Consider the following 24,828-nt stretch of genomic DNA (forward strand, 5'->3'; position numbering starts at 1 on the left):
TTTGATGTATGTCTGCGAGTATAACAGAACTCTTATGGCAGGCAGAAACCTTAGAAAAAATCCAACCAGGAAGTGGTACATCTGAGGTTTGTAGTTTTTCAAGTCATTGCCTATCGAACATACAGTGTCTTTGGGGTCATATTGCACTTCCTAAGGCTTCCACTAGATGTCAAAAGTCTTTGGAACATTGTTTGAGGCTTCTACTGTGAAGGAGGGGGGAATGAGAGCTGATTGAGTCAGGGGTCTGGCAGAGTGCCACGAGCTGATCATGCGCGCTCACGTGAGAGTTAGCTTGCGTTCCATTGCATTTCTACAGACAAAGGAATTCTCCGGTTGAAACATCATTGAAGATTTATGATAAAAACATCCTAAAGATTGATTCTATACTTCGTTTGACATGTTTCTACGAACTGTAATATGACTTTTCATCTGAACTTTCGCCTGGACTTGCCCGCACCTCGTGAGTTGGGATTGTGTACTAAAAGTGCAAACAAAAAGCAGGTATTTGGAAATAAATGGACTTTATCGAACAAATCAAACATTTATTGGGGAACTGGGATTCCTGGGAGTGCATACTGATGAAGATCAAAGATAAGTGAATATTTATGCTATTTCTGACTTCTGTTGACTCCACAACATGGCAGATATCTGTATGGCATGTTTTGTCTGAGCGCTGTATTATTGCATGGTGTGCTTTTTCGGTAAAGCTTTTTTGAAATCTGACAGCGGTTGCATGAAGGAGAAGTTTATCTAAAGTTCCACGCCTGTGATCACGATTCCTGCCTTCTGTGAAGGTGAAATACTTGCCACGTGCTGTGCATGAATCTACACCTTTTTCTCCCTGAGTATTCATTACAGATTGTATTTTCAACAAGCAACTATCTACAAAGGACTTTCTAATCAGCAGGTTTGCATGGATGGGAGTTTTGGCTTTTTTTGGCAAATTTGTTAACAGACCAATAAAGTGAGTTCCAAACCTCTGCCAATAAGAGTTCATTTTCAGTGATCCCCTCCCCACTCAGACTATTCCCAGACAGTCCTAGCTAAATTCATGCTTGAGAAATAGTTTTTTGCTAAAAAAAAGCTATTTTTGCACATTTTAGTCTATTACTGTAAGGTTACTGTAATCCAGAAATTATTTTATATTGTTAAAAAATGGCTGCATTGGGCCTTTAACCACTCACATATGACAGACGAACACTTGTAACTTGTTGAGCTTTAATATCAAGCAGCAGTCTCATCCATATGTTCTATCCACCGGCCCAACCCAACGGGCCAGTGAACTCTCTTGTCCAAGGCTGACATACAATAGTCAACTGATGGTTATAGATGAGACTGTCGTGAAAATAAAATAACCTTTACAAAAAAAGTTATTTTGGTGACACTTTACAAATAAAGCATTTATAATGGATAAGTAAATTGTTTATTAATCCTTTAATTATTACTAATCATTAGATAAGTATTTTTACAGGGCCTGGTATAAAGTGTGCACTATTTATACTCTATAAAAACTTTGTCTTTTGAATGACCAGTGTAATTTCTCACAAAAATATGCATATGCCATTAGTAGACATTCCAGCATTGCCTGGTGCTTCCTAATAACTCAACATAGCCTAGAACATATCAATGGTAAAATAATAAGCACAACACAGGATGTCAAAGGAAATACTGTATAGAGACCATTTCATTCACAAAAACTGTTGTGAAACAACTGTTGCAAGGATTTGAGGAAGAGTTGTAATGTGAATGTTTTGCTAATGTTGTCAAACTCGCAAACTAATCATAAAACAGGGAGATGTAGCCTACACACAACAGCTAACCAGACTAGACAGGTTCATATACTACTGATATTTGATTGGGTTATAAATATTACATATAATTTGCAGGTAGAATGTTACATGTATAAGCTTTAAATGCTTCAGTTATCAAAAAGGAGGACCAAGGCACTCTTCATATAATGAATTAACTGCCTTTATTTGTATGGCATGTTCAATGGTAACAAAGATTAAAAACCCTGACGCGTTTCGGCTGCATGGCCTTTATCAGGGAGTACAAAGATATAAAATATCCTCTTTCGAACAGCTTTCTCCAGTCAACCCTGATTTGAAGAGGGAGTGGTTACAGAATTCATTAGACAACAACTATTATACACATTTAAATGAGAAATATTGTAGATATGTTATCAAAATGCAAATCAAGACTAGAAGCATCAGAACCCCTAGAAAAGTAGTTCTAACCTTGAATTTGACTGGGCAAAGTGGTAATAATTAGAGCCATCCATTTTATAGTACACTAGATCACAGCAAACATGAACCACAGCAGTCTAAACATAGCTGAGGGCAATAGAGCAATATGTCCACTAGATGACAGCAAAGGGACCTCTCACAACTCTACAGGAAAGGTGAGAAATCTATATCTTAATTTAAACCAGGATACTTAGTGGCCTGTAGTTTGTAAACCCCAAAACGTTCCCTTTGGTTTAGCTGTTTAAGACAATCCCCTTTTCTAATTAAGGCCGGAACATGATCATTACCCATAGCTTGTAGGGAGGCAGGGTCGCCATGGTGTAAGGACTTGTAGTGCCTTGCATGGGGCAGTCTTCAACGTCTACCCGAATGGCGTACTTGTGTTCCTCTAGCTGCCTTGAAGGTGTCTAGTTGTCCGTCCAATTTAGAACAACTTGCACTGTGGACATTCCAATCTGTATGTAGATGACATGAGTGGTGTTGCAGTTAATGAAATGATTGACACTCCGTTTTAGAAGCTGTGTCAACAAAATACTTTTTCTGTGCTGTATTTCATTTAAAAGAGCCCCTGGGTTTGTGGTCTAGCCAAGTTGAATGGTATCCTTGCACCATAGTTTGATGTTAGAGTTAATGCTGTTAAGGTATTGGTAGAAGGAAATAAGTTAATCGTCTGAGCCAGAACAGGCCAACATTCAATATAGCGTCCCCACCATATAATCCGGTCAAATAACTGGTTTTTAGAAGGATTCAAAATTAAGTCATTTTCCCATTTACCGGAGTACAAACCAGCGTAGGAAAGGCTGTAGCAACCTCCTATGGCACATCCTTTGACATGTTTAAAGATACGGTCCTGAAAGACATATCTTATTAGTCCACTCTTTAGAGTCCATTCAGGCAATGAGACAATGAAGGTACTCAAGAAATGGATCTGTACCTACGTGGTTCAAATCCTTAATTTTGTTCAACACATTTGTGGTGTCTTGAAGACAGGCTGGGAGTGATGGTAGAAAAGGCTTAATAAAGTAATCAATATATTGTAACGCTCGTCAAAATGAGTAGACCAAGGCGCAGCGTAGTTTAGGTTCATCATGTTAATTTAAATGTGAACCAGCAACAATACAAAAATCAAGATCCCACAAACAACAGGTGGGAAAAGGCTGTCTAAGTATGATCCCCAATCAGAGACAACGATAGACAGCTGCCTCTGATTGGGAACCATACCCGGCCAACAAAGAAATAGAAAACATAGAATACACATAGAAATAATAAACTAGAACACCCCCCAGTCACGCCCTGACCTACTCTACCATAGAAAATAAAGGCTTTCTATGGTCAGGACATTACATATATTTGGAGATGGGTTCTGTCAGACTTTCATTACCACTAATAACTGGTCTGCCTGGGGGGGTTCTCAAGATTCTTGTGGACTTTTGGAAGAAGATGATAAGAATCCACTGTCTGAGATGTAGGCGTCAAACTTAGCTCCTGTGAGGATCCCTTTCAATTCAGTTTTTAGCTGTAGCTTTGAAGGTAAGAGGTTGGTAGAATTCATCATTGTCTAATTTAGGGTAGGCTTCTGTCACATATGTATCTTTACTCCACATTACTGTAGTCTCCTTTGTCTGCTTTTTTAACCAAAATCTGTCTTTTTATACAATTCAACTGCATCCCTCTCTGTCTTAAAAAAGTTATGTTGTGTTTGGTTAGAGTCAATTTTACCCTTAAACAGATTCTCCACATCAAAATTCACCTTCTTGGCAAATGTATTTAGTGTGACATTCTGGACAATGGGCTTAAAAGGTGTATTTTGAGGGCACAGAAACTACCAGACCTGAAACACTGGTGTCTGTAGTTGGAGAGGTGTCTTGCTTGTACCAGGCCTTCAGATGTAGATTTCTGTAGAAACTAAATAGGTCAATCTTTGTATTGAATTCTATAGTTGAGCATGTAGGGGCACGTGACAGTCCTTTAGACAAGAACCTTACACAATCATCAGAAAGGGGTTCCCCAGAAATGTTGATCACAGCCTTGTTCTGGTCCTGCTCCGTGTGGTTGGATAGTCTTGATTTCTTCCTCCCCCTCCGTGTTGGCCTCTTTCGCATCCTCTCCCTCTCTTGTTGGGGAACCTGGGTGGTTCCTTTTCCTGGTCTTAAAGATCTTGGGAGGAGCCGTCCTCTGAGTGTCTGGGGTAGTCCTCACAGATCTAGGTTTCTTTTAACCGCATACCATTTTCACACATGGCTTTGTTTGGCGGCACCTCTACTGGACCTTTAAAGGTAGTAACTCTTAAAAAGTGATGTGATAGTTCAGCAAAATAATGTAGTCAGATATTTTTTTTTATGACCTCTTAACTCTTAAGCAGTATATGGACTGCTCTTAATCTCTTGTGGACAGATTCTACTTGTAAACCGAAGAATCTCTTGAGACAGGACGGAATAACTAGGAAGGATTTTATTTGCCACCCCCAAAGTTTTCTGAGTAAAACAATAATATGTTTTTATTGTTGAACATTAAATATATGTGATCGTATACAAATTTAAGCAAGGTTTGAAATTATGTTTCCGTCAAATAATATCTGTTTGGGCTACAAATTACTTGTAAGAAAGATCGCCTCGCAGCTGAATCTAATTATGTGATCAATGGCGTAGGACAATGAGCAGCAGTATTTCCAGTGTTTGCGTTTCTCGTCACTGGTTATTTGGAAGTACAAGGAATGGCCATAGGCAGTGGTTAAAATTTGACTACTTTTCTTGTGTGGTGAAATTAGCGGAACTCCCCATTTCTAACACATATGGACCCAGAACTTAATCACACAGCTGGCTAAATTATGCAAGTTTTTTACTTCTGGATTAACCGAGATTAGACTGCTCTTGTTACGGTGAGTGAATGAGGACCCAAAAGCGAACTAACTTAAACAGAGCTTCTTTAATAACCAAACATAGGTAGGCTCAGATAGACCGGCAGATTCCGACAGGACAGGACAAGGTTACAGCAAACATGACGATAGTCTGGCTCAGGCATGAAACACAACAAACAAGAATCCGACAAGGACAGGAACAAAAACAGAGAGAGATATAGGGGACTAATCAGAGGGAAAAGGGGAACAGGTGGGAGAAGGGGTGACGAGGTAGTCAAGAGGAGACAAGGAACAGCTGGGGGAAAGCGGGGGAGAAAAGGTAACCTAATACGACCAGCAGAGGGAGACAGGGTGAAAGGAAAGGACAGAAAGACACAACATGACAATACATGACAGTACCCCCCCACTCACCGAGCGCCTCCTGGCGCACTCGAGGAGGAAACCTGGCGGCAACGGAGGAAATCCTCGATCAGCGCACGGTCCAGCACGTCCCGAGAGGGAACCCAACTCCTCTCCTCAGGACCGTACCCCTCCCAATCAACGAGGTACTGGTGACCACGGCCCCGAGGACGCATGTCCAAGATCCTGCGGACCCTGTAGATGGGTGCGCCCTCGACAAGGATGGGGGGGGGGGGGGGAAGACGAGCGGGGGCGCGAAGAACGGGCTTAATACAGGAGACATGGAAGACCGGGTGGACGCGACGAAGGTATCGCGGAAGAAGAAGTCGAACTGCGACAGGATTAATGACCCGAGAAATACGGAACGGACCAATGAACCGCGGGGTCAACTTGCGAGAAGCCGTCTTAAGGGGAAGGTTCTGAGTGGAGAGCCAAACTCTCTGACCGCGACAATATCTAGGACTCTTAGTTCTACGCTTATTAGCAGCCCTCACAGTCTGCGTCCTATAACGGCAAAGTGCAGACCTGACCCTCTTCCAGGTGCGCTCGCAACGTTGGACAAAAGCCTGAGCGGAGGGGACGCTGGACTCGGCGAACTGAGATGAGAACAGCGGAGGCTGGTACTCGAGGCTACTCTGAAAAGAAGATAGCCCGGTCGCAGACGAAGGAAGCGAGTTGTGGGCGTATTCTGCCCAGGGGAGCTGTTCTGACCAAGACGCAGGGTTGCGAAAAGAAAGACTGCGTAAGATGCGACCAATAGTCTGATTGGCCCGTTCTGCTTGACCGTTAGACTGGGGGTGAAAGCCGGAAGAGAGACTGACGGAAGCCCCAATCAAACGGCAAAACTCCCTCCAAAATTGAGACGTGAATTGCGGACCTCTGTCCGAAACGACGTCTGACGGAAGGCCATGAATTCTGAAAACATTCTCGATGATGATTTGTGCCGTCTCTTTAGCAGAAGGAAGCTTAGCAAGGGGAATGAAATGAGCCGCCTTAGAGAACCTATCGACAACCGTAAGAATAACAGTCTTCCCCGCTGACGAAGGCAGTCCGGTGACAAAATCTAAGGCGATGTGAGACCACGGTCGAGAGGGAATGGGAAGCGGCCTGAGACGGCCGGCAGGAGGGGAGTTACCGGACTTAGTCTGCGCGCAGACCGAACAAGCAGCCACGAAACGACGCGTGTCATGCTCCCGGGTGGGCCACCAAAAACGCTGGCGAATGGAAGCAAGCGTACCCCGAACGCCAGGGTGGCCGGCTAACTTGGCAGAGTGAGCCCACTGAAGAACGGCCAGACGAGTAGGAACGGGAACGAAAAGAAGGTTCCTAGGACAAGCGCGCGGCGACGGAGTGTGAGTGAGCGCTTGCTTTACCTGCCTCTCAACTCCCCAGACAGTCAACCCGACAACACGCCCCTCAGGGAGAATCCCCTCGGGGTCAGTGGAGGCTACTGAAGAACTGAAGAGACGAGATAAAGCATCAGGCTTGGTGTTCTTAGAGCCCGGACGATAAGAAATCACGAACTCGAAACGAGCGAAAAACAGCGCCCAACGCGCCTGACGCGCATTAAGTCGTTTGGCAGAACGGATGTACTCAAGGTTCCTATGGTCAGTCCAAACGACAAAAGGAACGGTCGCCCCCTCCAACCACTGTCGCCATTCGCCTAGGGCTAACCGGATGGCGAGCAGTTCGCGGTTTCCCACATCATAGTTACGTTCCGACGGCGACAGGCGATGAGAAAAATACGCGCATGGGTGGACCTTGTCGTCAGAGAGGGAGCGCTGAGAAAGAATGGCTCCCACGCCCACCTCTGACGCGTCAACCTCGACAACGAACTGTCTAGAGACGTCAGGTGTAACAAGGATAGGAGCGGATGTAAAACGATTCTTGAGGAGATCAAAAGCTCCCTGGGCGGAAACGGACCACTTAAAGCACGTCTTGACAGAAGTAAGGGCTGTGAGAGGAGCTGCCACCTGACCGAAATTACGGATGAAACGACGATAGAAGTTCGCGAAGCCGAGAAAGCGCTGCAGCTCGACGCGTGACTTAGGGGCGGGCCAATCAATGACAGCTTGGACCTTAGCGGGATCCATCTTAATGCCTTCAGCGGAAATAACAGAACCGAGAAATGTGACGGAGGAGGCATGAAAAGTGCACTTCTCAGCCTTCACAAAAAGACAATTCTCTAAAAGGCGCTGGAGGACACGTCGAACGTGCTGAAGATGAATCTGGAGTGACGGTGAAAAAATCAGGATATCGTCAAGGTAAACGAAAACAAAGATGTTCAGCATGTCTCTCAGGACATCATTGACTAATGCCTGAAAGACAGCTGGAGCGTTAGCGAGGCCGAAAGGAAGAACCCGGTATTCAAAGTGCCCTAACGGAGTGTTAAACGCCGTCTTCCACTCGTCCCCCTCCCTGATGCGCACGAGATGGTAAGCGTTACGAAGGTCCAACTTAGTGAAAAACCTGGCTCCCTGCAGGATCTCGAAGGCTGAAGACATAAGAGGAAGCGGATAACGATTCTTAACTGTTATGTCATTCAGCCCTCGATAATCTATGCAGGGGCGCAGAGACCCGTCCTTCTTCTTGACAAAAAAAAACCCCGCTCCGGCGGGAGAGGAGGAGGGGACTATGGTACCGGCGTCAAGAGCTACAGACAAATAATCCTCGAGAGCCTTACGTTCGGGAGCCGACAGAGAGTATAGTCTACCCCGGGGGGGAGTGGTTCCCGGAAGGAGATCAATACTACAATCATACGACCGGTGTGGAGGAAGAGAGGTGGCCCTGGACCGACTGAACACCGTGCGCAGATCGTGATATTCCTCCGGCACCCCTGTCAAATCACCAGGCTCCTCCTGTGAAGAAGAGACAGAGGAAACAGGAGGGATAGCAGACATTAAACATTTCACATGACAAGAGACGTTCCAGGAGAGGATAGAATTACTAGACCAATTAATGGAAGGATTATGACAAACTAGCCAGGGATGGCCCAAAACAACAGGTGTAAAAGGTGAACGAAAAATCAAAAAAGAAATGGTTTCGCTATGATTACCAGAAACAGTGAGTGTTAAAGGTAGCGTCTCACGCTGAATCCTGGGGAGAGGACTACCATCCAGGGCGAACAAGGCCGTGGACTCCCTTAACTGTCTGAGAGGAATGTCATGTTCCCGAGCCCAGGTCTCGTCCAAAAAACAGCCCTCCGCCCCAGAGTCTATTAAGGCACTGCAGGAAGCTGACGAACCGGTCCAGCGTAGATGGACCGACAAGGTAGTGCAGGATCTTGAAGGAGAGACAGGAGTAGTAGCGCTCACCAGTAGCCCTCCGCTTACTGATGAGCTCTGGCTTTTACTGGACATGAAGTGACAAAATGACCAGCAGAACCGCAATAGAGACAGAGGCGGTTGGTGATTCTCCGTTCCCTCTCCTTAGTCGAGATGCGGATACCTCCCAGCTGCATAGGCTCAGCTCCCGAGCCGGCAGAGGAAGATGGTAGTGATGCGGAGAGGGGGGCAACGGAGAACGCGAGCTCCTTTCCACGAGCTCGGTGACGAAGATCAACCCGTCGCTCAATGCGAATAGCGAGTTCAATCAGGGAATCCACGCTGGCAGGGACCTCCCGGGAGAGAATCTCATCCTTTACCTCTGCGCGGAGACCCTCCAGAAAACGAGCGAGCAAAGCCGGCTCGTTCCAGCCACTGGAGGCAGCAAGAGTGCGAAACTCAATAGAGTAGTCTGTTATGGATCGATTACCTTGACATAGGGAAGACAGGGCCCTGGAAGCCTCCTCCCCAAAAACAGATCGATCAAAAACCCGTATCATCTCCTCCTTAAAGTCCTGATACTGGTTAGTACACTCAGCCCTTGCCTCCCAGATTGCCGTGCCCCACTCACGAGCCCGTCCAATAAGGAGAGATATGACGTAGGCGACACGAGCAGTGCTCCTGGAGTAAGTGTTGGGCTGGAGAGAAAACACAATATCACACTGGGTGAGGAACGAGCGGCATTCAGTGGGCTCCCCAGAGTAACACGGCGGGTTATTGATTCTGGGCTCCGGAGATTCGAAAGCCCTGGAAGTGGCCGGTGGATCGAGGCGGAGATGGTGAACCTGTTCTGTGAGGTTGGAGACTTGGGTGGCCAGGGTCTCAACGACATGTCGAGCAGCAGACAATTCCTGCTCGTGTCTGCCTAGCATCGCTCCCTGGATCTCGACGGCTGAGTGGAGAGGATCCGGAGTCGCTGGGTCCATTCTTGGTCGGATTCTTCTGTTACGGTGAGTGAATGAGGACCCAAAAGCGAACTAACTTAAACAGAGCTTCTTTAATAACCAAACATAGGTAGGCTCAGATAGACCGGCAGATTCCGACAGGACAGGACAAGGTTACAGCAAACATGACGATAGTCTGGCTCAGGCATGAAACACAACAAACAAGAATCCGACAAGGACAGGAACAAAAACAGAGAGAGATATAGGGGACTAATCAGAGGGAAAAGGGGAACAGGTGGGAGAAGGGGTGACGAGGTAGTCAAGAGGAGACAAGGAACAGCTGGGGGAAAGCGGGGGAGAAAAGGTAACCTAATACGACCAGCAGAGGGAGACAGGGTGAAAGGAAAGGACAGAAAGACACAACATGACAATACATGACAGCTCTAAGGAGTGACTGCAATCCACACTTTAGTTTTGGCAGAAAAGTCACTGTGAAGAAACACTTAGTGTCTTCGGAAAGTATTCAGACATTCAGACATTTAGTCTTTTTGGGTATGATGCTACAAGCTTGGCAAACCTGTATTTGAGGAGCTTCTCTCATTCTTCTCTGCAGATCCTCTCAAGCTCTGTCAGGTTGGATGGGGACGTTGCCGCACAGCTATTTCCAGGTCTCTCCATAGACGTTAGATCATGTTCAAGTCCGGGCTCTGGCTAGGCCACTCAAGGACATTGAGACTTGTCCCGAAGCCACTCCTGCATTGTCTTGGCTGTGTACTAAGGGTCATTCTCCTGTTGGAAATTAAACCTTATCCCAGTCTAAGGTCTTGAGCACTCTGGAGCAGGTTTTAATCAAGGATCTCTCTGTACTTTGCTCTATTCATCTTTGCCTAGATCCTGACTAGTCTCTCAGTCCTTGCCGCTGACAAACATCCCCACAACATGAGGCTGCCAACATCATGCTTCACCGTAGGGATGGTGACAGGTTTCTTCCAGATGTGACATTTGGCATTCAGGCCAAAGAGTTCTATCTTGGTTTCATCAGACCAGAGAATATTGTTTCTCATGGTCTGAGAGTCTTTAGGTGCCTTTTGGCAAACTCCAAGCTGGCTGTCATGTGCCTTTTACTGAGGAGTGGCTTCAGTCTGACCACTCTCCCATAAAAGCCTGATTGGTGGAGTGCTGCAGAGATGGTTGTCCTTCTGGAAGGTTCTCCCATCTCCGCAGAGGAACTCTAGAACTCTGTCAGTGACCAGTCTGTCACCTCGCTAACCAAGCCCTTCTCCCCCCTGGGGACATTCAATGCTGCAGAGTTGTTTTGGTACCCTTACCCAGATCTGTGCCTCGACACAATCCTATCTTGGAGCTATATGAACAATTCCTACGACATCATTGCTTTGTTTTTACTCTGACATGCACTGTCAACTGTGGGAACTTATGAAGACCGGTGTGTGCCTTTCCAAATCATGCCCACTGGTGGACTCCAAGTTGTAGAAACATCTTAAGCGTGATCAATGGAAAGAGGATGCACCTGAGCTCAATTTCAAGTCTCATAACAAAGGGTCTGAATACTTATGTAAATAAGGCATTTCTGTTTTTATTTTCAATAAATTTGCAAAAATGTCTAAACCTTTTTTCGCTTTGTCATTATGGGGTATTATGTGTAGAGTCCTAAGATTTTTATTTTATTTAATTACTTTTAGAATAAGGCCAGAATGTAACAAAATGTGGAAAAAGTCAAGGGGTCTAAATACTTTTTGGACAAAAAATAATTTCTCAGCATTGAAAAAGTCTATTACAACAGCGTGACTGTTTTGCAATAAAATGTTGAATATATTTTCTTAAACATCGGCTGTACTGTGTGCTTATTGTTTAACCATTGATATGCTCTAGGGACCATTTTGAGACTTTAAGGAGCATCGTGTACTACTGGAATATCTACCATTGGCATTTTTGTGAGAATTTTATTTTACGAACAGATGACTGAAGACGGGACAGCTGGGCATTTGTGCAGATGAGTCCATTTCTGCAATAACATAGACTGTTAACAAAGTGAAGAAACAAGCCAGGTGTTGTAGAAAACAATTAACAGAAAGGGCTTGGAACCTCTAACCCTGACAATTTGACTGGTAAACTCATGGATTCACTCGCAATCAAATCAAATAACATTTTAATGGTCACATACACATGGTTAGCAGATGTTATTGTGAGTGTAGCGAAATGCTTATGCTTCTAGATCCGGCAGTGCATCAGTATCTAATGGGTAATATCTAGCAATTCCACAACAAAACCTAATATCTAACAAATTCCACAACAAAAACGAATACACACAATCTAGTAAAGGAATGGGATGAGAATATGTAAGTATAAAATATATGGATGAGCAGTGACAGAGCGGCTAAGATGCAATAGATAGTAAAGAATAGTTAGTGAAGGTATATACATACATATGAGATGAGTAATGTGATTTATGTAAGCATTCTTAAAGTGGTATAATTAAAGTGACTAGTGTTCCATTTATTAAAGTGGCCAATGATGTCAAGTCTCGAGGTAGGAAATCGCCTCTCTGTGCCAGTGGTGGCTGATTAACAGTCTGATGGCCTTGAGATTGAAAAACAGCTTCTATCTCTCTGTATCAGCCTGTACTGACCTTGCGGGGTGAACAAGTAGTGGCTCGGGTGGTTATTGTCCTTTATATTTTTTTGCCTTCCTGTGACATTTCAGTTTGTCGGTGATATGTACACCGAGGAACTTAACTTTCCACCTTCTCCACTGCTGTCCCATCGATGTGGAAAGCGGGGTGCTCCCTTTGCTGTTTCCTAAAGTCCACGATCGTCTTTTTTGTTTTGCTGACACACTCCGAGGGCCCTCACCTCCTCCCTGTAGGCTGTCTCGTCGTTGTTGGTAATCAAGCCTACCACTGTAGTGCAAACTTGATGATTGAGTTGGAGCTCTAACAGCTCTAACGGGTCCTTAATTAACAAAATGATGGTGGAGTAAACTGTTAGGCAGAGTGGGTGTGAAATCTGCTGGCTTGTTTTGAGCCAACGTTAGTCTGTTATACTGTCATTTTGACAGGCCAAGTCCACACATACACGCACACACACGGCCATGTCCATGTTTAGTTGCTGACAGATGTTAACAGACAAGAACGTGAGCGATGGGATCTCATGTGGTTGAACAGAGTTCGGTCCTGTGGTTGCCATTAAAACAACATTTCCCTAGTGTGTGTGTGTGTGTGTGTGTGTGTGTGTGTGTGTGTGTGTGTGTGTGTGTGTGTGTGTGTGTGTGTGTGTGTGTGTGTGTGTTACAGAGATGTGAGTTTGCACTGCTGTTGACTTAACAGAAATCATTTACAGTTATGTCAGTCAACTAACTCAACATGGTTGTGACACTACATATCATTGAGGTAAGCTAGCAAGCAGCCGTCATGCCTAGACAGTTACAGTGCCGTGCGAAAGTATTCGGCCCCCTTGAACTTTGCGACCTTTTGCCACATTTCAGGCTTCAAACATAAAGATATAAAACTGTATTTTTTTGTGAAGAATCAACAACAAGTGGGACACAATCATGAAGTGGAACGACATTTATTGGATATTTCAAACTTTTTTAACAAATCAAAAACTGAAAAATTGGGCATGCAAAATTATTCAGCCCCTTTACTTTCAGTGCAGCAAACTCTCTCCAGAAGTTCAGTGAGGATCTCTGAATGATCCAATGTTGACCTAAATGACTAATGATGATAAATACAATCCACCTGTGTGTAATCAAGTCTCCGTATAAATGCACCTGCACTGTGATAGTCTCAGAGGTTCGTTAAAAGCGCAGAGAGCATCATGAAGAACAAGGAACACACCAGGCAGGTCCGAGATACTGTTGTGAAGAAGTTTAAAGCCGGATTTGGATACAAAAATATTTCCCAAGCTTTAAACATCCCAAGGAGCACTGTGCAAGCGATAATATTGAAATGGAAGGAGTATCAGACCACTGCAAATCTACCAAGACCTGGCCGTCCCTCTAAACTTTCAGCTCATACAAGGAGAAGACTGATCAGAGATGCAGCCAAGAGGCCCATGATCACTCTGTATGAACTGCAGAGATCTACAGCTGAGGTGGGAGACTCTGTCCATAGCATAACAATCAGTCGTATATTGCACAAATCTGGCCTTTATGGAAGAGTGGCAAGAAGAAAGCCATTTCTTAAAGATATCCACAAAAAGTGTCGTTTAAAGTTTGCCACAAGCCACCTGGGAGACACACCAAACATGTGGAAGAAGGTGCTCTGGTCAGATGAAACCAAAATTGAACTTTTTGGCAACAATGCAAAACGTTATGTTTGGCGTAAAAGCAACACAGCTCATCACACTGAACACACCATCCCCACTGTCAAACATGGTGGTGGCAGCATCATGGTTTGGGCCTGCTTTTCTTCAGCAAGGACAGGGAAGATGGTTAAAATTGATGGGAAGATGGATGGAGCCAAATACAGGACCATTCTGGAAGAAAACCTGATGGAGTCTGCAAAAGACCTGAGACTGGGACGGAGATGTGTCTTCCAACAAGACAATGATCCAAAACATAAAGCAAAATCTACAATGGAATGGTTCAAAAATAAACATATCCAGGTGTTAGAATGACCAAGTCAAAGTCCAGACCTGAATCCAATCGAGAATCTGTGGAAAGAACTGAAAACTGCTGTTCACAAATGCTCTCCATCCAACCTCACTGAGCTCGAGCTGCTTTGCAAGGAGGAATGGGAAAAAAATGCAGTCTCTCGGTGTGCAAAACTGATAGAGACATACCCCAAGCGACTTACAGCTGTAATCGCAGCAAAAGGTGGCGCTACAAAGTATTAACTTAAGGGGGCTGAATAATTTTGCACGCCCAATTTTTCAGTTTTTGATTTGTTAAAAAAGTTTGAAATATCCAATAAATGTCATTCCACTTCATGATTGTGTCCCACTTGTTGTTGATTCTTCACAAAAAAATACAGTTTTATATCTTTATGTTTGAAGCCTGAAATGTGGCAAAAGGTCGCAAAGTTCAAGGGGGCCGAATACTTTCGCAAGGCACTGTAGGTGACCTATTAGGGAATGAGTCAGGTTTTTTTCGTGACACATGGTGACCAGACCTGGAATCATGACCTTTACTAGGATCCAGAGCTATTCCAAGTTAGGTAACGTGGTCAGAAAAAAACTCTTAGTTATGACATACAGTATGTGATGTCTCTTCACGGCAGCTTTAGGCAACCCTTATGATTCTAGACTGGTCTCAGATCTGTACTGTCTTGCCAACTCCTAAGTCCATTGTCATGATAGTGATGATAGGAGTTGACAAAACAGATGTGGGACCAGGCTGTAGCCTACCAGACTGCTCCAGTGATTTTGGACATCAGCTTAGCAATGGATGGGCTCTCACGTTTATCTGTACAAACAAAAGTATGCAAGTATAAACACCACTGTACCACGCAGCCGTCATACCGCTCAGGAAGGAAAGGTGTTCCGTCTCCTAGAGATGAACGTACTTTGCTGCGAACAACAGCAAAGGACCTTATGAAGATGCTGGAGGAAACAGGTACAAAAGTATCTATATCCACAGTAAAACGAGTCCTATATCGACATAACCTGAAAAGCCGCACAGTAAGGAAGAAGCCACTGCTCCAAACAGCCATAAAGTAGCCAGACTACGGTTTGCAACTGCACATGGGGACAAAGATTGTACTTTTTGGAGAACTGGAGAAATAGAACTGTTTGGCCATAATGACCACTCTTATGTTTGGAGGAAAAAGGGGGAGGCCTGCAAGCTGAAGAACACCCTCCCAACCGTGAAGAACAGGGGTGGCAACATCATTTTGTGGGGGTGCTTTGCTGCAGGAGGAACTGGTGCACTTCCCAAAATAGATGGAATCATGAGGATAGACAATTACATGGATATATTGAAGCAACATCTCAAGACATCAGTTAAAGCTTGGTCACAAATATGTCTTCCAAATGGAAAATAACTTCAAGCATACTTCCCAAGTTGTGGCAAAATGGCTTAAAGACAACAAAGTCAAGGTATTGGAGTGGCCATCTCAAAGCCTTGACCTCGATCCTATAGAAATGTGTGGGCACAACTGGAAAAGTGTGTGCGAGCAAGGAGGTCTACAAACCTGACTCAGATACAACAGCTATGTCAAGAGGAATGGGCCAAAATTCACCCAACATATTGTGGGAAGATTGTGGAAGGCTACCTGAAACGTTTGACCCAAGTTTTAAAAAATTATAGGCAATGCTACCAAATACTAATTTAGTGTACGTAAACTTCTGACCCACTGGGAATGTGATGAAAGAAATAAAATCTGAAATAAACAATTCTCTCCTATTATTCTGACGTTTCACATTCTTAAAATAAAGTGGTGATCCTAACTGCCCCAAAACAGGGATTTTTTACTAGGATTAAATGTCAGGAATTGTGAAAAACTGAGATTAAATGTACTTGGCTAAGGTGCATGTAAACTTCTGACTTCAACTGTATGTACGGCAGGACCAAATCGGAAAGATAGGTAGGAGCAAGCCCATGTAATGCTTTGTAGGTTAGCAGTAAAACCTTGAAATCAGTCCTTGACATAATAGGAATCCAGTGTAGAGTGCTAGCACTGGAGTAATATGATCATATTATGGGGTTCTAGTCAAGATTCCTGTTTAGCACTAACTGAAGTTTAATAAGTGCTTTATCCGAGTAGCCGGAAAGTAGAGCATTGCAGTGGTCTAACCTAGGAGTGACAAAGGCATGGACTTATTTTTCTGCATAATTTATGGACAGAACGTTTCTGATTTTTGCAATGTTACGTAGATAGAAAAAAAGCTGTCCTTGAAACAGTCTTGATATGTTCGTCAAAAGAGAGATCAGGGTCCAGAGTAACACAGAGGTCCTTCACAGTTTAATTTGAGACGACTGTACAACCATCAAGATTAATTGTCAGATTTAACAGAAGATCTCTTTGTTTCTTGGGACCTAGAACAAGCATCTCTATTTTGTCCGAGTTTAAAAGTAGAAGATTTGACATCATCCACTTCCTTATGTCTGAAACACAGGCTTCCAGAGAGGGTGCAATTTTGGGACTTCGCCATGTTTGATTGAAATGTACAGCTGTGTGTCATCTGCATAGCAGTGAAAGTTAACATTGTTTCCGAATGACATCACCAAGAGGTAAAATATATAGTGAAAACAATAGTGGTCCTAAAATGGAGCCTTGAGGAACACCAACATTTACAGTTGATTTGTCAGAGGACAAACTGATATCTTTCCGACAGATCTAAACCAGGAGCTCGAGGACAGATGCAGAGCCTCGGTCTGATGCCATTAAAAGGTAATTTACCACCTTCAAAAGTGCAGCCTCTGTGCTATGATGGGGTCTAAAACCAGACTGAAGCGTTTCGTAAACATTGTTTGTTTTCAGGAAATCAGTGAGTTGATGTGCAACAGCTTTTTCCCCAAAAAATTGAGAGGAATGGGAGACTCGATATAGGCCGATAGTTTTTTAAATAATTTCTGGGTCAAGGTTTGGCTTTTTCAAGAGAGGCTTTATTACAGACACTTTTAGTGAGTTTGCTACAGATCTGGTGGATAGAGAGCCGTTTACTATGTTCAACATAGGATGGCCAAGCACAGGAAGCAGCTCTTTCTGTAGTTTAGTTGGAATAGGGTCCAGTATACAGCTTGAAGGTTTAGAGGCCATGATTATTTTCATCAATGTGTTAAGAGATATAGTATCACTTGATCCTAGGTACTGGCAGAGATGTGCAGACTCAGGACAACTGAGCTTTGGAGGAATACGCAGATTTAAAGAGGAGTCTGTCGTTTGCTTTCTAATGATCATGATCATGATCTTTTCATCAAAGAAGTTCATGAATTTATCACTGCTGAAGTGAAAGCCATCCTCTCTTGGGGAATGCTGCTTTTTAGTTAACTTTGCGACAGTATCATAAATACAGTACATTTTGGATTGTTATTATTTTCCTCAATTAAGTTAGAAAAATAGGATGATCGAGCAACAGTGAGGGCTCTTCGATACTGCACGGTACTGTCTTTTCAAGCTAGTCGGAAGACTTCCAGTTTTGTGGAGCTCCATTTCTGTTCCAATTTTCTGCAAGCTTGCTTCAGAGGTCGGGTATTTTCTGTATACCAGGGAGCTAGTTTCTTATGAGAAATGTTTTGTTTTTAGGGGTGCGACTGCATCTAGGGTATTGCACAAGGTTAAATTGAGTTCCTCAGTTAGGTGGTTAAGTGATTTTTGTACTCTGACATCCTTGGGCAGGTGGAGGGAGTATGGAAGGGCATCTAGGAATCTTTGGGTTGTCCGATAATTTATAACACTACTTTTGATGATCCTTGGTTGGGATCTGAGCAGATTATTTATTGCGATTGCAAACATAATAAGATGGTGGTCCGATAGTCCCGGATTATGAGGAAAAACATTAAGATCCACAAAATGTATTCCACTGGACAAATCTAGGTCCAGAATATGACTGTAGCAGTGAGTAGGTCCATAGACATGTTTGACAAAACCAATGAGCAAATAATGGTCCCCGAAAGCCTTGTGGAGTGGGTCTGTGGACATTTCCATGTGAAAATTAAAGCCACCAAAAATGTGAATATTTTCTGCCATGACTACAAGGTCCGATAGGAACTCAGTGAGGAACGCTGTATATGGCCCAGGAGGCCTGTAAACAGTAGCTATAGAAAGTGATTGAGTTGGCTGTGTACAGTGGGGCAAAAAAGTATTTAGTCAGCCACCAATTGTGCAAGTTCTCCCACTTAAAAAGATGAGAGAGGCCTGTACTTTTCATCATAGGTACACTTCAACTATGACAGACAAAATTAGGAAAAAAATTAGGAAAATAATTCCAGAAAATCACATTGTAGGATTTTTAATGAATTTATTTGCAAATTATGGTGGAAAATAAGTATTTGGTCACATACAAACAAGCAAGATTTCTGGCTCTCACAGACCTGTGACTTCTTCTTTAAGAGGCTCCTCTGTCCTCCACTCGTTACTTATATTAATGGCACCTGTTTGAACTTGTTATCAGTATAAAAGACACCTGTCCACAACCTCAAACAGTCACACTCCAAACTCCACTATGGCCAAGACCAAAGAGCTGTCAAAGGACACCAGAAACAAAATTGTAGACCTGCACCAGGCTGGGAAGACTGAATCTGCAATAGGTAAGCAGCTTTGAAGAAATCAACTGTGGGAGCAATTATTAAGAAATGGAAGACATACAAGACCACTGATAATCTCCCTCGATCTGGGGCTCCATGCAAGATCTCACCCCGTGGGGTCAAAATTATCACAAGAACGGTGAGCAAAAATCCCAGATCCAAACGGGGGGACCTAGTGAATGACCTGCAGAGAGCTGGGACCAAATTAACAAAGCCTACCATCAGTAACACACTACGCCGCCAGGGACTCAAATCCTGCAGTGCCAGACGTGTCCCCCTGCTTAAGCCAGTACATGTCCAGGCCCGTCTGAAGTTTGCTAGAGAGCACTTGGATGATCCAGAAGAAGATTGGGAGAATGTCATATGGTCAGATGAAACCAAAATATAACTTTTTGGTAAAAACTCAACTCGTCGTGTTTGGAGGACAAAGAATGCTGAGTTGCACCCAAAGAACACCATACATACTGTGAAGCATGGGGTGGAAACATCATGCTTTGGGGCTGTTTTTCTGCAAAGGGACCAGGACGACTGATCCGTGTAAAGGAAAGAATGAATGGGGCCATGTATCGTGAGATTTTGAGTGAAAACCTCCTTCCATCAGCAAGGGCATTGAAGATGAAACGTGGCTGGGTCTTTCAGCATGACAACGATCCCAAACACACCGCCTGGGCAACGAGGGAGTGGCTTCGTAAGAAGCATTTCAAGGTCCTGGAATGGCCTAGCCAGTCTCCAGATCTCAACCCCATAGAAAATATTTGGAACGAGTTGAAAGTCTGTGTTGCCCAGCGATCTGGGAAAAACATATAGAAGACGTGTTCTCAATGTAATTTTGCTCACTGGGTAGGCTTCTGGATTCTGTTGTGGGACAGCAAAGCCAATCAAGCTGTGCCCATGGTTCTCACAGAGGAAGTGAAATGATAGGCTACAATGACTTTGCTCATGGATGCTGCAAATGACATGTAACTAACTATAAGTTCCTTTAATTTCCTTTGCTTTTCTGCCTTTTCATCATCTGGATAGACACTTGAGCGTGTAGTGAAGCAAAACTTTAGTGGTCAAAACAGTTCCTCTTTGGGAGATGGGGGGGAGCGGGTTTGCAAAATGCGATCATATATCACACAATTATAACATTTATAAAAAGGTCAGATATATATACAGTACCAACCAAAAGTTTGGACACACCTACTCATTCATTCTACATTGTAGAATAATAGTGAAGACATCAAAACTACGAAATAACACATATGGAATTATGTAGTAATCAAAAAAAAAGTGTTAAAAAAAATCAAAATATATTTTATATTTGAGATTCTTCAAAGTAGCCACCCTTTGCCTTGATGACAGCTTTGCACACTCTTGGCATTCTCCCAACCAGCTTCATGAGGTAGTCACCTGGAATGCATTGAAATGAACAGGTGTGCCTTGTTAAGTTAATTTTTGGAATTTATTTCCTTCTTAATGAGTTTGAGCCAATCAGTTGTGTTGTGACAAGGTAGGGTTGGTATACATAAAATGGCTCTATTTGGTAAAAGACCAAGCCCATATTATGGCAAGAACAGCTCAAATAAGCAAAGAGAAAAGACAGTCCATCATTACTTAAAGCATGAAAGTCAGTCAATGCAGAACAATTCAAGAACTTTGAAAGTTTCTTCAAGTGCCGTCGCAAAAACCATCAAGCGCTATGATGAAACAGGCTCTCATGAGGACCACCACAGGAAAAGAAGACCCAGAGTTACCTCTGCTGCAGAGGATAAGTTCATTATAGTTAACTGCACCACAGATTGCAGCCTAAATAAATTCTTCAGAGTTCAAATAACAGACATATCTCAACATCAATTGTTCAAATGAGACTGCGTGAATCAGGCCTTCATGGTCGAATTGCTTAAAAGACCCCTACTAAAGAACACCAATAAGAATAAGAGATCTGCTTGGGCCAAGAAACATGAGCAATGGACATTAGACCGGTGGAAATCGGTTCCAACCGCTGTGCCTTTATGAGACGCATAGTAGGTGAACGGATCATCTCTGCATGTGTGGTTCCCACTGTGAAGCATGGAGGAGGAGGTGTGATGGTGTGGCGGTGCTTTGGCTGTGATTTATTTGGAATTCAATACTTACAACCAGCATGGCTACCACAGCATTCTGCAGCGATACTCCATCACATCTGGTTTGCGCTTAGTGGGACTTTAATTTCAACAGGACAATGACCCAACACACCTCCAGGCTGTGTAAGGGCTATTTTTATTTGAGAGTGATGGAGTGCTTGGTGTGTTTAACACTTTTTTGGCTACTACATGATTCCCTATGTGATATTCCATAGTTTTGATGTCTTCACTATTATTTAACATTGTAGAAAATAGCTAAATAAAGAAAAACCCCTTGAATGAGTAGGTGTGTCCAAACATTTGACTGATACTGTATGTGTGTGTGGTATGTATGTTTGTAATACAGACTATCTAAAAAAAAGTGAAAAAGTACAGATCATCCAATGGATTATGATTATTTTCGGGTAAAAAAAAATGTGGAGGTGCAAAAACATAAATTTGCACCCCCTATTTGTATTTGCTCCATGGCTCAGGCGGTGGTGGACAAACGGCTGTCTGGTTCAACTCAGTCTCGGAGAGGAATGACTCTGAAGCTGTTCCTAATTAATAAACAATGTCATGCTGGTGGGTGGTAACATTCAAATAAAACCCAGTCCTGAAACAAAACATAAGTTGAAATCAATTTGAATGTCATATCATACGAAAATACATCACATTCACAAGGATTTGCACAAAGTGGGCAGGTAAGTTTTGTCACTTCAAGCCCAAATATACTCTACATGACCAACAGTTTGTGAACACCTGCTCGTCGAACATCTCATTCCAAAATCATGAGCATTTATATGGAATTGGTCCCCCCTTTGCTGCTATAACAGCCTCCACTCATCTGGGAAGGTTTTCCAATAGATTTTGGAACATTGCTGCGGGACTTGCTTCCACTCAGCCACAACAGCAGTAGTGAGGTCAGGCACAGATGTTGGGTGTTTAGGCCTGGCTCGCAGTCACCAATCCAATTCATCCCAAAGGTGTTTGATGGGGTTTAGATCAGGGCTCTGTGCAGGCCAGTCAAATTATTTCACACTGATCTCAACAAACCATTTCTGTATGGACCTCACTTTGTGCACTGTGGCATTGTCATGCTGAAACAGGAAAGGGCCTTCCCCACAGAGTCGCCTAGAATATCAATGTTTGCTGTAGTGCTAAGATTTCCATTCACTGGAACTAAGGGGCCTAGCCCAATCCATGAAAAACAGCCCCAGAGCATTATTCCTCCTCCACCAAACTTTACAGTTTACATTATGCATTCAGGCAGGTAGCATTCTCCTGGCATCCACCAAACCCAGATTTGTCCGTCGGACTGCCAGATGGTGAAGCATGATTGATCACTCCAGAGAATGCGTTTCCACCGCTCCAGAGTCTAATGGCGGCGAGCTTTACACCACTCCAGTCAACGCTTGGCATTGTGCATGGTGATATTAGGTTTGTGTGTGGCCGCTCGGCCATGATAACCTATTTCATTAAGCTCCCGACGAACAGTTCTTGTGCTGACGTTGCTTCCAGCAGCAGTTTGGAACTCGGTAGTGAGTGTTGCAAACGAGAACAGAACATTTTTACGCGCTACGTGTTACACGACTCGGACTGAGACGTGGTCAGCAGATAATACACCTGATTTAACAAGATAAAATAATGAGACAGATTAATGTTAGTGGTATTCAGTAGTAGGCATTCTCCAAAATGTATTAAAATATTATATTTTCTTCATCTTTGTCTTGTTCTTGTCAAAATCAATTATACATTACAACTCTATTGTAATGTTAGTATTAAATCTTCCTATTCTGTATTCCAGTATCCCAAAAAATTGGTTCGAATTAGGTAAAAAAATGAGCACAATACTACACATTCAGATTATATATACTGTAACTAACTGTACTATTAGTGTACATTTTGAAAAGGTTGTAAATTACTGGAGGCCTGCGCTAAACAATGCTACAACCGTTACACTATAAACCACCAACATGTAAACTAACATTGACCAAAACCAACTAGCCTAGAGCTAGCTAGTGTCCAGCAAAGCTAAATTCGGTTAGCATCAAGCTAGCGAACTGTTAAATGTTATTTTTGTACCAATATTAACAAATTTTATCACCACAACGCATATTTACATATATTACCTGAACTAAACTGAGCCACCGTTCATTGAAAACAAAACAAATAGGAGCTACAACGTTGTTAAAAAAAGTTTTAAAAGTTTGGACATCATCTTAATCCCCTCTCTTACTTACAATTTAGCCAACCTCCATTACTTGCAATGGGGAAAATACCAACAAGTTTTTCACTTGATTAAAACTCCCTCCAATTGCTTTCAAACGTCACCAAATACACAGACTATATAATTAACCGTGTTACCTCAATATTTTGAGAGTCATATTACACTTTTGCACATTACATACCTGAATTTACAGGATAAAATGATGAGACAGAGAAACGTTAGTAGTTAGCATTCTCTAAGATTGAAGAAGAAACCTCCAAGACCTCACAATCTCACTAATGCTTCCATCACTCTTACTAATGCTCCCCGTAGTGGCAGTACTCATAAACATGAATTTAAATGCAAATACCTAGGAGGCCTAGAAAATTATACTTATTTACATCTCAAGGATAAGTGCTTCACTTTAGATTCTTCCTTGTTTTCCTCATACACGTAAGTGGGAATATGGTAAAGCACTAGTGTGTGTTAAGGTAGGGTTTGGTAGGGCTGTGCAATGTGTTAAGGTGTAATTCCCCAGACTGTCGTAGATGGTACCCCATAAACCTCTACAGTGTTGATTGCGGTGTGTGGCTGGTAGGATGGCTGACCCAGCGTCCGTTAAGTGAGTATCTGTGCAGGCCTTCTCTCACGTGTGGGTCTCCTGTTCAACCGGAGTGTTAATAACTGTTCACAATGTGTATTTTCTCTACTACCGGTGTTCTTCGTCCATTTTCCTCTTCTGTATCTGACCGTACTGGTTCAGCAGGTAAGTATTCCTCTTCTTGTTCTCCTTCAGAGTCTTCTGGTCTTCGGATTTCTCTTTCGGTTGCAACAACTCGGTTAGGTACTGTGTCTTGTGTGGGTCCTACATGGGCTGGATTTCTCTGAGGATCACAGGTAAGTCTCAAATTGTCTGTTCTTTGCTTCTTTCTTACAGATATTCTCAGCCAGTAATGTGCTCCTGAGCTTTCTTTGTCTGAGTCTGTTGTATCACTGTTTTAGGTCAGCTCTCTCTCTCTTTTATTTCCTCTTTTTCCCCTTTTCTCTTTAGGTGGGTTTGTCTGTGCGGACTGCAGCAGTAAATCTACAGGTAAGTCATTGACTAGGTGCAGAAGATTCCGATGTAAGGTACGGACGGATCTTGTTCCCACTGGTCTCTGGACAGACTTTGTACACCGGGTTCTCACTCACTTTTTTACTACATATATTGTCCTTTCCCAGTATGACCTTAACTTTCCAGGACCACCTCTCTCGCTCAAGTTTCGTATGAGGACTGTCGCCGGGTTGCAGAACCTCTCCCCTCAAGCGGCAGTCATAGTAGCAGCACCGATAGAAGAGTTTCTTCTCTTTTGTACTTGCCTGTTTGCTGTTCTCTGACACAATTCTGAATGCTTGGGTCCTTCTTTCAGCCAACTTTTCAGCATAACTTCTAGGTGTACGTGACTCTCCTGTTGCTAGTCCAAACAGCAAGTCTACAGGTAGGAGCGGGTGGCGACCATACAGTAAGTAGAAAGGTGAGTATCCAGTCGCTTCATGTCTAGTGCAGTTGTAGGCATGTACAACTTGTGGAAGATGCTCTTTCCACCTGTCCTTCTTCTTTACCTCAAGCGTTCTCAGCACCT

General features: G+C 43.4%; 1 long non-coding RNA gene across 2 annotated transcripts; it reads right to left on the reverse strand.

Moving 5' to 3' along the window:
- Positions 1-1,949: 1,949 nt before the first annotated feature.
- On the reverse strand, positions 1,950-3,373 carry LOC110536613. Of its 2 annotated transcripts, XR_002475486.2 has the most exons (4): positions 3,185-3,373; positions 3,021-3,096; positions 2,534-2,701; positions 1,950-2,098 (listed from the first exon to the last, which is right to left on the reverse strand). It is a non-coding gene; the product is annotated as an uncharacterized LOC110536613 (long non-coding RNA). The 2 variants fall into 2 exon arrangements; XR_002475485.2 differs by having other exon boundaries at positions 1,950-2,701.
- Positions 3,374-24,828: the final 21,455 nt, after the last annotated feature.

Source organism: Oncorhynchus mykiss, chromosome 11 (assembly GCF_013265735.2).
Source record: "Oncorhynchus mykiss isolate Arlee chromosome 11, USDA_OmykA_1.1, whole genome shotgun sequence".
Classification (NCBI taxonomy): Eukaryota; Metazoa; Chordata; class Actinopteri; order Salmoniformes; family Salmonidae; genus Oncorhynchus; species Oncorhynchus mykiss.